Source organism: Durio zibethinus, chromosome 9, assembly GCF_047325235.1.
Source record: "Durio zibethinus cultivar Kanyao isolate XHJ-2024 chromosome 9, ASM4732523v1, whole genome shotgun sequence".
Taxonomy (NCBI): domain Eukaryota; kingdom Viridiplantae; phylum Streptophyta; class Magnoliopsida; order Malvales; family Malvaceae; genus Durio; species Durio zibethinus.
In genome coordinates this window covers 26615918-26630857 of record NC_143170.1, presented here as the reverse complement: position 1 = coordinate 26630857, position 14940 = coordinate 26615918, and the positions used below count along the sequence as shown (strand labels likewise).

At 25.9% G+C, this 14940-nt stretch overlaps 1 pseudogene across 1 annotated transcript; it reads right to left on the bottom strand.

Annotated features, from left to right (window-relative positions):
* Window positions 1-5611: 5611 nt before the first annotated feature.
* Window positions 5612-8932, bottom strand: LOC111313070 (phosphatidylinositol 4-kinase gamma 7 pseudogene; annotated as a pseudogene). The gene is made up of 2 exons (XR_016345255.1): window positions 8712-8932; window positions 5612-8135 (listed from the first exon to the last, which is right to left on the bottom strand). The product of XR_016345255.1 is annotated as a phosphatidylinositol 4-kinase gamma 7 pseudogene (transcript).
* Window positions 8933-14940: the final 6008 nt, after the last annotated feature.

Genomic DNA, 14940 nt, shown 5'->3' with positions numbered 1-14940 from the left:
AAAAGTCAATCAAAGATTAAATACATAAAAGTAAGTTAAAGTGCCGCCTATGATGGGAGATTTCGGTGCAGAAATTATACCAGATGATGATGAATGCTCGAATACTTGTTTTATCTTTATACCAGATAGTCAAGCACAAGTCTTTCCTCTCGTCGTAATCATTACTATTAAAGTTACAAAATAACTAAAATAAATATCGCTAGCCCATTCTCAACTGACCTTTGATTGAAGGTTGGAACTAGAAAGTTTGCTGGTTTCCAAATTCGACTGCCGAAGCTTGAAATGGCCAAGGGGAAGCTAGAAAAGGCGAATGGCTGAGATCTCACTGGTGGCAAGGGGGATCGACGGTTGGTGCTTGTGACTGTGAGGTGTGAAGACTCAGATCTCAAAACTGTGAAGATTGAGAAGTTAAGCAGTGACGGAATCTATTCTGGAGACTGGTGATTGCTGTAAGAGGCGTACTGCGATGGTGTTTTGGGGGAGAAGATGGGTGTGGGGCAGTGAGAGTGAGATGGCACACGAAATGTTGAGAGTGAACTGTGACTGAAATGAGCGACTAGGGTTACAAATGAAAAACTGGAATAACGCAAAAAGGGTGCTTATTTTTATTTTTAACAATTTAAAATTATTAAAAAATATTAAATTAATATATATTTATATGTTACAATATAATTAAAATAAATTATATATTTTATTATATTAGATTAAAATGACTTATTTAATTTATTGAAAAATATTAAATTAATATATATTTATACGTTATAATATAATTAAAATAAATTATATATTTAAATTATCATGGGTATATTCATATACATATAATTTAAAATAAATTATATAATCTCTTATAATTATATATAAATATAATATGATGCGTTTTAAATTTTAAAATAAAATATATAAAATAAGTCATTAAAATAATTATATACATTACATTATAATAACACTTTATCATAATTCATGCTATTAATATTATCATAAATTTTTTTATCATTATAAATATTGTTTATTATCATTATAATAAATTATTGTATATTTATGTGATTTGAATTTGATTTGATTGATCAATGGTTATATTGATTTGCTTGATCAATGATCATATTATTGGATATTACTTGCTATATTAATAATGTTGATAAATGCATATTGTTCTTCTAAATTATTTTTTAATAAAAAATTTTTTTTAATGTTATTATAAAATTACAAATATATATATATTGAATATATTAATATTTATATTACTAACATAAAAAATAATTTTATAATAATTTTTAAATAAACATTATAATTAAATGTTTATATGGTATATTGAATAGCTAATTAGGTATCATAAATAAAAGATTAAAAATTAAAATAATCTTTATATTTTTATATTATACGTTATAATATATGTATTTATACATTATAATATAATTAAAATAAATTATTTATTATATTATATTATATTAAATGACTTATTAAAATTATTGAAAAATATTATATTAATATATATTTATATGTTATAATATAGTTACGATAAATTATATATTTTAATTATCATGGGTATGCTCATATTCATATGATTTAGAATAAATCATATAAGCTTTTATAATTATATATAAGTATCATATAATGTGATTTAATTTTAAAATAAAGTATATAAAATAAATCATTAAGATGAGCATATACATGACATTATAATAATACATTATCATGAGATATAAAAATATAAAATATATAATATCTTATCATTATAAATGTTATTTAGAATAAATAAATTATGTTTAATTTCAAATGTATAATCTCTTATTATGTATTTAGAATAAAGTATTTAAAATAAGTCACCAATTTATGTATTTATGAGAATAATTTATAAGTTATGTTTTAATATTATCTATAATATAATATTAGAATAAATTATATAATTTTTATTGTTATGCATATTATTTAGAATATGTATTATTTTAAATTTTTTATGATTTAAAATAATCGGATATCATGATTCATGTTATTAAGATGATCATATAATTTCTTATCATTATAAATGTTATTTATTATCAATATAATTTATTATTATACATTTATATGATTTGGATTTGCATTGCTTGATCAATAACTATAATGTTGGATGTTACTTGTTATTAACAATTAAGTGTATATTATCTTTCTCGATTATTTTTAATAAAAAATTTTTTTTTAATCTTGTTGTAACAAGCTACAAAGAACAATATATATTTAAATAATTATCATAATTAAATGTTTAAAATAATTTTTATATAGTATATTGAATAGTTAATTAGGTTTAGATATCATATTAAAAGATTAAAAATTAAAATTATATTTATATATTTATATATTTATATTAAATTAAATTAAATATTAAAAAAATATGTTAAATATGTTAAAAGTATATTCTTGTGACACGATTAAGTTACAAAGAATAATATATATTTAAATAATTATCATAATTAAATGTTTAAAATAATTTTTATATAGTATATTGAATAGTTAATTAGGTTTAGATATCATAATTAAAAGATTAAAAATTAAAATAATCTTTATATATTTATATTAAATTAAAATAACTATTAAAAAAATGTGTTAAATATGTTAAACGTGTTTTCGTGTGACACAATTAAATTAAATGTATTTTTCATGTCATGTCTTGTAGTAAACATGTATCCATGTGACACATTTTATCTAAATTTATTTTTCGTATCTTATAATATTTAAACATGTCAACACGTATAAAACACAAATTTTGTCATGTCAAAATTTATGTTAATACGAATAAATACGAAATATTTTTTTTAAAATGCATATACAATTTTTTTTTACATCATTTTTGTGTCATGTCACGTATCATGTTTAAAATTGTCAGATTTATTTCTAAATACATCTGAGTTTTTCTCTTCCTATCCTAATTTTTTAAAAATTTTCATAAGTAAAATTATTTAATTATTTTTTATAATATTTTTGGATATCCATATTTGATCAATTTTATAATTTATCAAAAAGGAATTTTAAAAAAATTATATAATTTACCTAACATGGATTATAGCCGAAAATTGATTTTCAAGGAGGAAGAATGAAATTTTAAGAAAAATTACATAAAAGATAATTTTATTATAAATTTTTAATAATTAGTGTAATGAAAAAAATTATTATTAAAAAAATTATAAATTTTTAAATTAATAAAAAAAATTAATTTTATTATTTCAACGTTAAAAAAATAAAATTTTATGAGGTCTTAACTAACTTGAGAATAAAATTATAAATATAATTTTTTATAAATTTAAACTTTATTATTGATTTTTTAATAAATACTTTTATCAATTATTAAAATTTTATAATAATTCTAACTAAACTGAACTTTTTGACGAAACCTCTCTAATTACGTATTATTATGTATTTTTTTCAATTAATATATTAGATTTTAACAAAATTGTATAATATTAAATAGTATTACTTGTACAACTTCAAAAAATTTAAGCCTTCAAATATTGATAAGATCTAATAATTTTTTTATCATCCCTCGTATCATCAAAAGAGAAAATAATAAATTAAGGTCTTATAAGATTTTATTTTTTAAGGTAAAAATAGTAAAATTAATTTTTTTTATTAATTTTAAGATTTATGATATTTTCAATAATAATTTTTTCATTACATAATAAAAATTTCTAATAAAGTTCTCTATTTTGTAATTTTTCTTAAAATTTCAATTTCTTTCTTCCAAAAAATAAATTTCTAAAAAATTATATAAAATTTACCGAGTATTGTTATCTAAAAACGTATATAAAAAAGTTAATTAAGTAATTTCACTTATAAATTAAAAAAAAAATGGGTATAAACTTGGGGTACATTTAGAATTCTCAACTTTTAAACTTTGTTAACTCAATTTAAACAATTATAAAATTACCCCTCAAATCTAAGTTTATTATATTTATATATATTAGTCTCTATTCTTTGTATCTATTGGATACATAGTAACAATAATTATTTGTACTTAAACATTAAAACTCTTTGACAAGAGTTTACATATTATAAATGATATTTAATTTAAAGTAAATAAATTTGTCATTAATATATTTTCATAAACATGCATATTTAAATTTAACATATATACAAGTACTATAATAATTAAAATCAAATTGACAAATATCTAATTGTGATTCGTTTCAATCAATCTTTCTTTCATATTATATCCTTCATGTCTCTTTTTTTTTTAAATTTACACGTCACGATAATATGACATGCTTAATACATTCATTTTATTATACATATATATTTACATATTAATATATTTATAATTGTAAATTTTATTTTTATTTTTATTTGTTGCATCTAAAATTTTTTTTATTGTTAATGGATTTTATATATTTTGAAAAAAAATAAAAATAATTTATTATTATAAAATATTATTTCATGTGATTATATAAAAATATTGACTTTCTATGTGTAAAATGATTTTTAAACGAGGTTTTTAAAGAATTACTGCCAAATTGATTTACTTATCCTGTAATTCCATACTCCTCGCTTCCTCCATGGTCAAAGCAAGATTCCTGGGACCTTTTTGTTTCGAGTCCTACTCCATCGCATTATGTAATACCTGAAACCAGGCAGCCGGCGGTACTGAGGTTTATCGCTAGGGTAAACCAGTACCATTAATACAATGGCTGATGGATTACCATTGTCATTTGCCGAGTTCTTACTCTGTCTACATTGCAAGCAAGGTCAAGAAAGGAGGGGTTCATGTCCTCTAACGGCACTATAAATCGGCAAAGTATCGCATGTTTTGGAACAACCAAACTAACCTCTTCGGATTAGGACCCTTGCGGGAACCTGAAGAAAGGGTTCAAACTGGTTTCTTCTGCATATGAATTTGAGAAAAATAAGGGCCACTTCTGATAACTAACAGTCATAGTCCCACTAGCCAATATGTTTCCAGTCTTGCATTCTGAGTAGTTTCGGCATTGGCATTTCACAATCAGCAAAACTATAACTGAAGCATCTTTTTTGGAAAGACAAACTGTCCTACAATTTAGGTCCTAGAAACATCATCTATTGGCTAAGCCAAAAGGTTTTCAGATTACAACAAAGTTATGCTGTCCCTTTCGTCCATTGCTGTTGTGTTGCTGGCATAGTCTCTATTGCTTGGAAATCACGAAGATTGGTCTCCCTGTATGTTGAGACCTTACATCAAATGTGGGCAAATGTCAGCCCCCCTGAACTTACAAATAGAGTTTTGTAGGAAGGGGTTGCGGGTGCAAAATCTTGGAAAAATCAGGCAAAGCTGTGAAGTCGTAAATTAGGTAGTGAGATTTGGTGGTTAAAACCCTGGCAAAGAAGCTTTCTACTTCACTGGGGTAGATTAGTCTGTTTAGATCAGTCCGAAAAAGAGATGTACTGGACAAAATCCAGCAACTCCTTCACGCTTAATAAAAAAACACTAACCAACCGCCACTTATTCAGCAATTGACCTGCAGATGTAAGAGGTAATAGTTTTCTGCTCCCAATTTCAGTTTTCACTTTGAACAACCCTGCATTGAGAGGCAACACTTGCAAGGACATAATAAAGGAGATATCATCCAGATAAAATTATTTGAAAGTAGTCTTGTATTGGATCACATCATTACAAACTTCACATGTATATAAAACAAATGCATATAATTTTACAAAACAATGCTCTTGTTGGACTTCATAACCTTTCTCCTTTTTTCCAAGAACTCTTTTTATCATATAATTGTGAACAGTCAATGAAAAGGAAATTCTGAAATCCAGAACTTCATATATCAAATAAAGATAGAACCTTGATGACCTTTTCTCATATCCTTTACTAATCTGGTTACTGAAACTCTGATCCCACGTATATTTACAACATAGACTACTCGTAGTAACTATGATTTCTTCTTCCAGGGCTATAAATTGTGAAAGAAACCTATGTAGATAAACCAATTCCCAGCACCAAAAATTTTATTCTTCAGACCTTAAAATCTACAACAGGATATTTAACTCAAAACTGGCAGGAAGTCCCCAGCCTCTGTCTGTGTCCAATTGTTCGAGACCTTCGCTTGGCAAAAGCAGGGTAAAGAAGCTCTTTGAACTTTACAATAAAGAGACTCCATTCCTCCTCATTCATGTCAGCAAACTTTACAAAGTTTGTTGATGTAGGAAGCTGCTCATTTGCACTTCTACTCATCGTAGATGAGTAGCCCATCATATAATTCCTTTCCGGTTTTCCACCATGGTAGTGGAAGCGTTTCCCACCCAAGTTAACCTTTTTAAAGGAGAGAGACAACTTTGAAGCAGTATAACAATCCTCTTTGCGCCTACCAGCAAGTCCAGACCTAACTGGCCCTTCATCGACCAGAATTTCGGACTCTTCAACATTCTCATCAACTTGAGCTAGAAAGGTTCGGTCATTCACACTTCCAGACCCATAATGAAAGGGTGCTTTAACATACAAATCACCTGATATCTTTGTGGCAACATTAGCCTCTGCTGCCTCGCAATCCATGTCAAACTGAAATTCATCATCTCTTTCATCAGCTTCAAAGAATGATATGTCCATCTCCATTACGAGTTCTTTTGCCTCAAGGCACACAACTTCAAGTTCACTTGGTTCCTCGCCTTGGCCATGTAACTCCCTACTCATCATCTCACCAATTTCAGCAAGACACAGTCCAAAAGCAGCTGCTTCCTGAAGGAATATTGAGCAGAGTACCAAAACACGGAGGCATGCTTCTCGAATCATGGGCAGCTCTGTCCGCAGCATTTCAGAATCACAAATCGGATCAAGATTCTTTATATACTCAAGCTCATCCTCAGAGAAAGGAATTGATGCCTGAGGCCAATGGATCCACTCAAAATAAGGGTCCTCCAAGCTCTCAGGCAAACAAAGACCATGATCTATTGGAATGAGTTCCACTTGACCAAAGCCCCCAACCCCACCAAGCTTCCTGACCAAAAGGTTTCCTGCGTGCCTGTCAGTGTTAAGGATCCTAATATCCAATATTCCTATTCTATGTATGGCATCAACTGGAAAGCTTGAAGTTCCATGGTCACTAGCATCAAAGTCATGAGGAATGAACTGCTGCAGTGATGCGATCTTGCTGACCTTCGTCTTGTTCTGAAGCTTGTTCCCGTTCACACCATCATTGACATTAAAGACTGAGTGAGTAACCTTTACAAGAACAGTTGGAGGCACATTGGCAAAGCGACCATAATCTAAAAGGTAGGCAGCTACTTCCCGGAATCCTGTTTCTCCAACTCTCACTGAACGTTTTAGACCAGGTTGGCCCAGAGCTTTCCCTACAAAGCCTTTTGGGTTATTTGGTGCAAAAGGTTCCTCATCTGTCGGCTTCACTATCGCCACATTCTCACCTTTGATGTTTCTAAAGTAATAAGCACCTCCAAGCCCATTTTTTACAGGGATCGGATCAACACCATTCTGCATTGCCTTAATAATGTCCTGCACCAGTTCAGTTGTTCCAGCAAAATGACTTGAGCACCCTAATATCTCAATCAGACCACTTCCATCTCTCGGTTGAAGATTCTTCCCAGTTGGTGAGAAACATGGAGTGGATGAACTCCTATGCATGGCATTTCGAGTGAGAAGAAGTGGGGAATCATTCCGAATGGCACTAAGATCATTGTTTAAAGTAAGATCACCAAATCTTAACGAGCTCTCATCTGTAGGGACATTAAGGGCTAGCTGTAGCCTCTTTTTAACTGTATGAGCATTGTCATTCCGATCCAATTCTAGTCCCAAGACACAGCCAGTTTCAGTCTGTACAAAGACACGCCGCGTCTTACCAGGTTTAGCTCCTCGACTCCCATGGTACTCCCCATTGCATATACCATTAAAAACAGCAACAGCCATCTGGGCCTGTACCGGACTATCCAACTTACTAGCCATAACAAGGTGCAGAAGACTAGCAGTTTTCGAGGTCAGCGACAGACGTGATCCTTCTCTATCAAGCAGGTGGTGCCCAACTTAACTGCTTAGACCGATGGAATGAGAGAGCGAATCACATGCCAAACAAGCATTAACAGAACGGATCGAGTAAACTGGCCCGAAATAGATGCTAACATCAGAAACAAAAGGCCAGCGTGTGGCCAAAACAGTTACATATGCATATAAGCCATTGATAGACCTGCATGATTTATAAACAAAACCCAAAACTCAATAATTAAAAAAAAAAAAAAAAAGAAACCAAAGAATTACTTAAATTTGTAAAGATAAAATCTTTACAAATTTATGTAAAAAAGAAAACCCATTATTTCAAGAAAATGAACATCGCCATGAGGACCATTATGAAGATTGAAAAAATTAAACACAAGATCTCAATAAAATCTACAAATAACAACGAAGAAATAAACGTAGCAAAAATAACCTGCCACTACAATCTGATTTACTAAACTAAAAAAGATTTCTCTTTTGTTTCGTCACTGTCTAGCAAATGACAGAAAAAGAAATCTCAGTTTAGATTTTGATCAAGGAAAAGCTCGAACTCTTGAAGGAAGGGGAAAGGAAAACCATACAAATGAAACGAAATAACAAAGAGAATCAAAAGGAAAACATTTAGAAGAATGAAAAGGGTTGGAGGAAGTTTCATTTTCTTTCCATTTTTTAACAGAGGAAGAACAAAAGAAACAAGAAATGCAGAAGAATCTGAAGAAAGAAATGAAGGTCATTGAGGAAGACAAGAAAGAAGAAACGAAGAACTCACCAAGTTTCACTGAATAATAAAAACTCCAGCCACTGAACAGAGAGAAGGAAGAGGAGGAGAAATCACGGCCGTTAATGATGAAAGCCGGAGTCAGAGAGAGTATGCAAGATCAACGGCTGCAATTTGACCGTGATTTCATCGCCGGTTACCTCTAAACCTTCTCTCTCTGTGGGTTTATTTTTCCTTTTTCTGTGTTTTTGCGGAGAAGGCAGGGAATGTGCAGTTATATGTTGTCTACTCACATGAAAATTGAGTGAAGAATTATACTTTCTATGAAATTACCAAAGTCACCCCATATTGACTTCTTTTGACTCTAAAGGACTTTTCTAATTAATTAAAATAACCAAAAAAAAAAAAAACCTTTTCAACTTTATTATATTATTTAGATAAATCTCCCATAATTTTATTACATTTAAAACCATTGAAATTTAATTTATATTTAAATAAATCTTTAATTTTTTATTTGTATCCAAATAAACCCTTAATCTTTTATTTGTACCTAATTAAACCCTTAACATAAATCAATAATTTATTTAAATATAAATTAAATAATAAAAATTTATTTAAATATAATAAAAATATAAAAATTTATTTTATAAATAAAATAATTCAATAACTTTTTTTAAAAGCCTTTCTTCTTTTTTTTTCGTTTAGAAATACTTTCTTTCCTTTTCTAAAATCAAATAAAAAATATTAAAACAATGAAAAGTTTTTATGAATCACATCAATCATATAATTATTGTAATTACTATGTTAATTAATGATACTATTAATTTTGAATGCAAAATTATATATTTGAGTATTTGGTTTAATAATAAATGTAAATATTTTTCTCAATAATTAAATTTTAATCATATTTTATATAAAAAATATAAATTTAAAATTTAATTTAATTTATTAATGTAATTATTTTAATAAATAACATTCAATAAATTAAATATTCGAATATCACCACCTATAATCACTTTTTTATATCATCAAATTGCCACCTCTTTTTAATTAAAAAAAAATGTGAAGCTTTGACCAATTGAGATCATATTAAGATAGCTTACAATGGTGTCATAAGTACAAATACGGTTATTTTCAATATCAAGTTGGACCATAAAAGGGTACACAACTTTTTGCCAAATTAAAAACTATGAATTTAAAATATTAGAAACTATAAGAATTAAACTATATATTTATTACATAATTTTTTTTTTACAAAACAAGTTAAAAAATTAATTCAATTGAAATGATTTTATAATAATGTATTTCATCTCATTTTGTTTGAGATGAACACAAATTATTATATTATTTTTTTATACATATAATCTTTGTATAGTTTGGGATTTGTAAGATTATATTTTTATTTATTATTTTTTGTATTCTAACCACATTAGTTAGCACATTCTAAATTAAAATTTTTATTTATGAATCTGAAATTTAATTTAAGTTATTTTATATAATTATTTTTAATAAGTAATTTTCAATATATTTGAGATTAAAATATTAATAATTACAATTTTTTAATCTTCAAATTGAAAAATCTTTTTGGTGTAAAAAATATTTTATTTATAAAAGAAACACAAAATTAAAAAAACTAACTTTTGTTTTCCTTAGCATTGGCTTTAAAAAAAAAAAAAAAGTTACTAAAATGAAAATTCTTACAATTTGCCTTGTGTACTTGATGGTTAATTAAAGGTAAAGGGGAGTCCTTGATGGGCAACATCGTCGACTTCAAGTTGAGAGAAGTCTAGAAGACAAAACATGGACCGTCGGATTTGGAAGTGGAGGGAGGAAGACGGCTGAAGTGTACGGAGAATCAAAGCAGTTATTGACAGTTGGAGGTAGTTGATAGGGCGAAGTAGGTGGCAAATGTCACCGTCGAACAGGTAACCACTTGCTGCAGTTTACGGGGCAGCAGGCAGCAGCAAAACATTGTGACAGTGTTGCGACTGCATAACCAGACAGACCAACCAAATCCAAACGTCTTATTCTGCATTCCCCCTACCCTAAGTTACCTATTGCACTCTTGCCATAGGAGTGATTTTTTTGTTGGTTCAATGATTTTTCTAATTTAAATTTAACCTAAGTCGAATTAATTTAATTTAATTAATTATCAGTCATTAAATTAATTTAAGTCTGTTAATAAAAATAATTTTAAAAAAATTTTAATTTTTAATCAATTCGATTCAATTCAAAAATTAAATTAACCGAAATTTTAATTAAAATATAATATAATTCAAATATAAAATAAAAATATATTAAATATATCATTTACTTTCATAATTTATTAGAGTTTTTAATATAATATTTAAATATTTTATTGGATAATTTTATATATTTTGTTTAAAATATGAGAAATTAATAGTTTAAAATATAATTTAATTTTAATATATTTATTATTCGATTAATTGAAAAAATTAACTGAACTAACTGAATTAAATTCGATCAATTAATTTTTGAAATTCATAAATTCAATTATATTAATAAAAATTAAATAATATAATTCGATTAATTAAATTTTAGATAATTTAATTCGAAATTAATTGAATTGACCGAATAAACATTCCTATAACCGACCATAGGTCAGAAGTGAGAACATCAATAATCAAGTATATGATTTAATTTTCAAATTGTATGGAAAAAATAACAAAAAGTAAAAAATATATAAAAATAAGTAATAAAAACAATAAAAATATATATCAAACATAGCCTAAGTAAGAATGTAACTATGTTTTTCTCATGGGTTACACATCAAGATCAATGATAATTACCAATGAGCCAAAAATCTTTGATCATGAAAATGAAATAACATAGGCATGAAATCAAAGCATGCTTGGAGTATATATATATATTGGACAAAACCCATTCATTGATGTAAATCAAGTTCCCTATCATCTCAAGCTTTTAAGATTCTGATAATAAGTTATCAAAAATAAACTTTTTCCTCCAAACCCAAATTTTAAAAGAATTATTAGCTAATAGCCTTTAAATTTAAAGAATTCATTTGATATTCTATCAGTATAATTTTTTAACTTTACAAAAGATTGACGTTTACTTTAGTTTTTCTTTTAAATTTCCTTTAATTTGATGGAGAAATATTATACCTTCCAATACCAAGATAGAGAGATTCTTTTAATATTCTTCTTTTCCAACTTTATTTTATCTAATCCAATCTTATTATTAAGTGGTAAGCTTATTTGTCAAGAAAGTGACTACCATTTTAGCTGGATTGCCAGTTGGAGGAATTATTAGATTTGATCAATGTTCAAATCTTTCTCATCATTTCAAATGTTCTAAGGCTCATCATTCTTTCCACACTTTGATTTTTTTTTTTTTTTGTTTCCCCTTTGTAATTATGCTTTTGAATACATGTTACGATCATAATAGTTCTAATGTTACTTGTTAGGTCAAAAAGTTATAATCTAATTAAACATTCAAGCCACCGAAAGTATAATCAAATAATCAATCAATGACACAAGAGATATTAATTTAACGTAATTCGACCCAATAAACCATGTCCGCGGATAAGAAAAAAATTCATTAGTTATAGAGAATTATAAACATACAATTAAATCAAATATTAATAATTAATACACATAGACCTTCATTTCTTTTAGTCCTATAAAGTATTTTCAATCTAAACATATACATACTTATGTGCATCCATGCACCATAATTACGTGGATCATTTCAATCTCTTCTAATTCACTTACAAACATTCAAATATATACATTCATAAAACATAAATCTTTAATAATTCTATAGAGTGTCTATCTCATAAAATTTTATAACTCTCTTACATTTTTTTATACCTAACTTTATGAAGATTTCACTTATTTTTAAGTATATAAACTTGTCTATCAAAAAAAAAATTTTTCTTGAAATTTTTTTTTTGTAAATCTTCTTATTTATTAAATAATATTTAATCAATTTTAAATAAATGTGTTATGAGATTTGAGTAACTATTTTTAACAATAGTAATTGATACTTTTTTATAGAATAAAGATTAAGTTAAAAGCTTGAATTTATCCTCGTACCTTTCGTATAAATAAAAAAAATAGTATTATTTTATATATAAAAGAACTCGTAATTTTCAAGAATATGATCAAAATACATATTATTCGATTGGCATAATTGTTGCATATTTTGTAATAATATTCTGTAAGAAAAATGATGCAGAAATTTTTTTTAAAAATGTATTAAAATATTAATATTTAATATTTTTGAATTAAAATTAAATTTTAAAAAATATTTTTATTAATAATTTAATATCTTGTATCAAGTTAGGTTGAAGCTAAACACAAAATTTTATGGCTAAAGCCCAATCCGTGGATAGACCTACCAAATATATGTTAAGAAACTGCTGACATCGAATTGGATCAAACATTTTTGTTCTGCATCAATGTCTCTCCTTATCCTCCCACTAAAGCAAAATCCTAACCAACTACTCCTCCCTTCAGCTCTTAAAAGCTTTTTGACTTGTGAGTGGAACCTGGACAGGGATTCGGCTGGGCTAAGATAAGTCCAAGCAGCACTCAAAACTAACATGGGCTAACCTGAACACAAAACTTCATCTACATCCAAGGCCCTGTAAAAGGGTATCCAACCATTTGTGGTAATTGTAGTAATGGCGTATGAATAAAAAAAAATTGTGCTAAGATAAAAAAAAAAATTATTATTAAATATATTAATAGTGATTTTTTTTTAATTCTATAAATAAAATTAAAATAATGGCATGTTTTTAATATATAAATAAAAAAATATATGTGATTATTAAAAATGGTAACAGATCTAATTGAAATAAATTTTTGTTCATCTTAAACTCGATTTGATTTAATATCTGCAATAATCGAATTCAACCTAATTCAATGATTTTTTTTTAATTTTTTAATATTCGAATCTAATTCTATTCGATATTATATAAAATTATAATCTATTTAATTCGATTCAAAATTAATAAAATATTATTTTTAATATAAATATAAATATATAAAATTAAATAAATAATTAAAAATAATTTATATATATATAATCGAGTCGAGATAAGTTTACCTAAAATCTGACTCTAAATTTTTTTATTATTATTTGATTCGAAACTCAATTTAAAAAAAAAAAATTTTTAAATATCAAATCGATTTAAAATTTATAAAATACGAATTGAAATACCATTTCTAATTATTATCTTAATTTGACAAAGTTAAAAAATTATATTGTTAATATATTAATTTATTTCTCTAAAACATACACTCAGAGAAGTTCCAAGAAACTAATTTTGACAAGTGTAATGAGACACTTGTCCTGGAATATATAGGACCACGTTTCATTGGTTAAGACCACCCAAAAGCCTTTGAATATAAATAAATAAAACATAAAAGAATTTTATCTGTTTATTTAGTCGAAGAAATATTTTCTTTAATCGTTTATTAAATTTAATAAATAAGTATATTTATAAATTATTTATCAAATATTTTATTATTTTTCATTCTTAAGTGTAATTGGTCTAATATGAATAAATTTTATTATATTTATATTTATTTAATCAATAAAATATTAAAATATTATTTATAATAATTGTTAAAGTTAATAAATAAATATAAATAATTTTATATAAAAAATCTTATTTTGTCAGAGGTCAACATACTTTTTTTTAGCATTGACTTTTAACCAAAAATATAAATAATATATAATTATTTATAAATTATTCAAATTTTATTCGAATAAAATTTAAATTTAATTTAATTATTATAAAATTAAGTTCAAATTTAAGTAGTTTAATTTATTAATTGAATTAAATTTAAATATTTTTATATTTGATTTAAATAATTTATGAGTGTAATTAAATTTTTATATTTTAATTATTTTAATTAATAAAAAATATCAAAATCGAGTTCAAACTTAAATATAAATAATTAAATTTTTATCAAATATAAAAAATTAAATTTACTTTTATATATTAATCAATCATAATCAAACGAGTTTAAATAATTTAATTTTTATTTTGAATAAATTAAAAATTTTAGATTAAATTTTAATTAAATTTTAAACCCTAAAATTTAAATTAAATTTGAATTTAAATTTAATATTATATCAAATTAAATTAGTTCAGACTGTTACCTCTGACTACTAACCCTTACCGGCCCCCCTTTCTTTTAAAAGCTTAATTTTTTTTATTAGATGAGATAAAAAAGAAAAGAATGAACTATAAACGATAGGTGAGGTGAGTTGGGAAAGTTGAGCACAT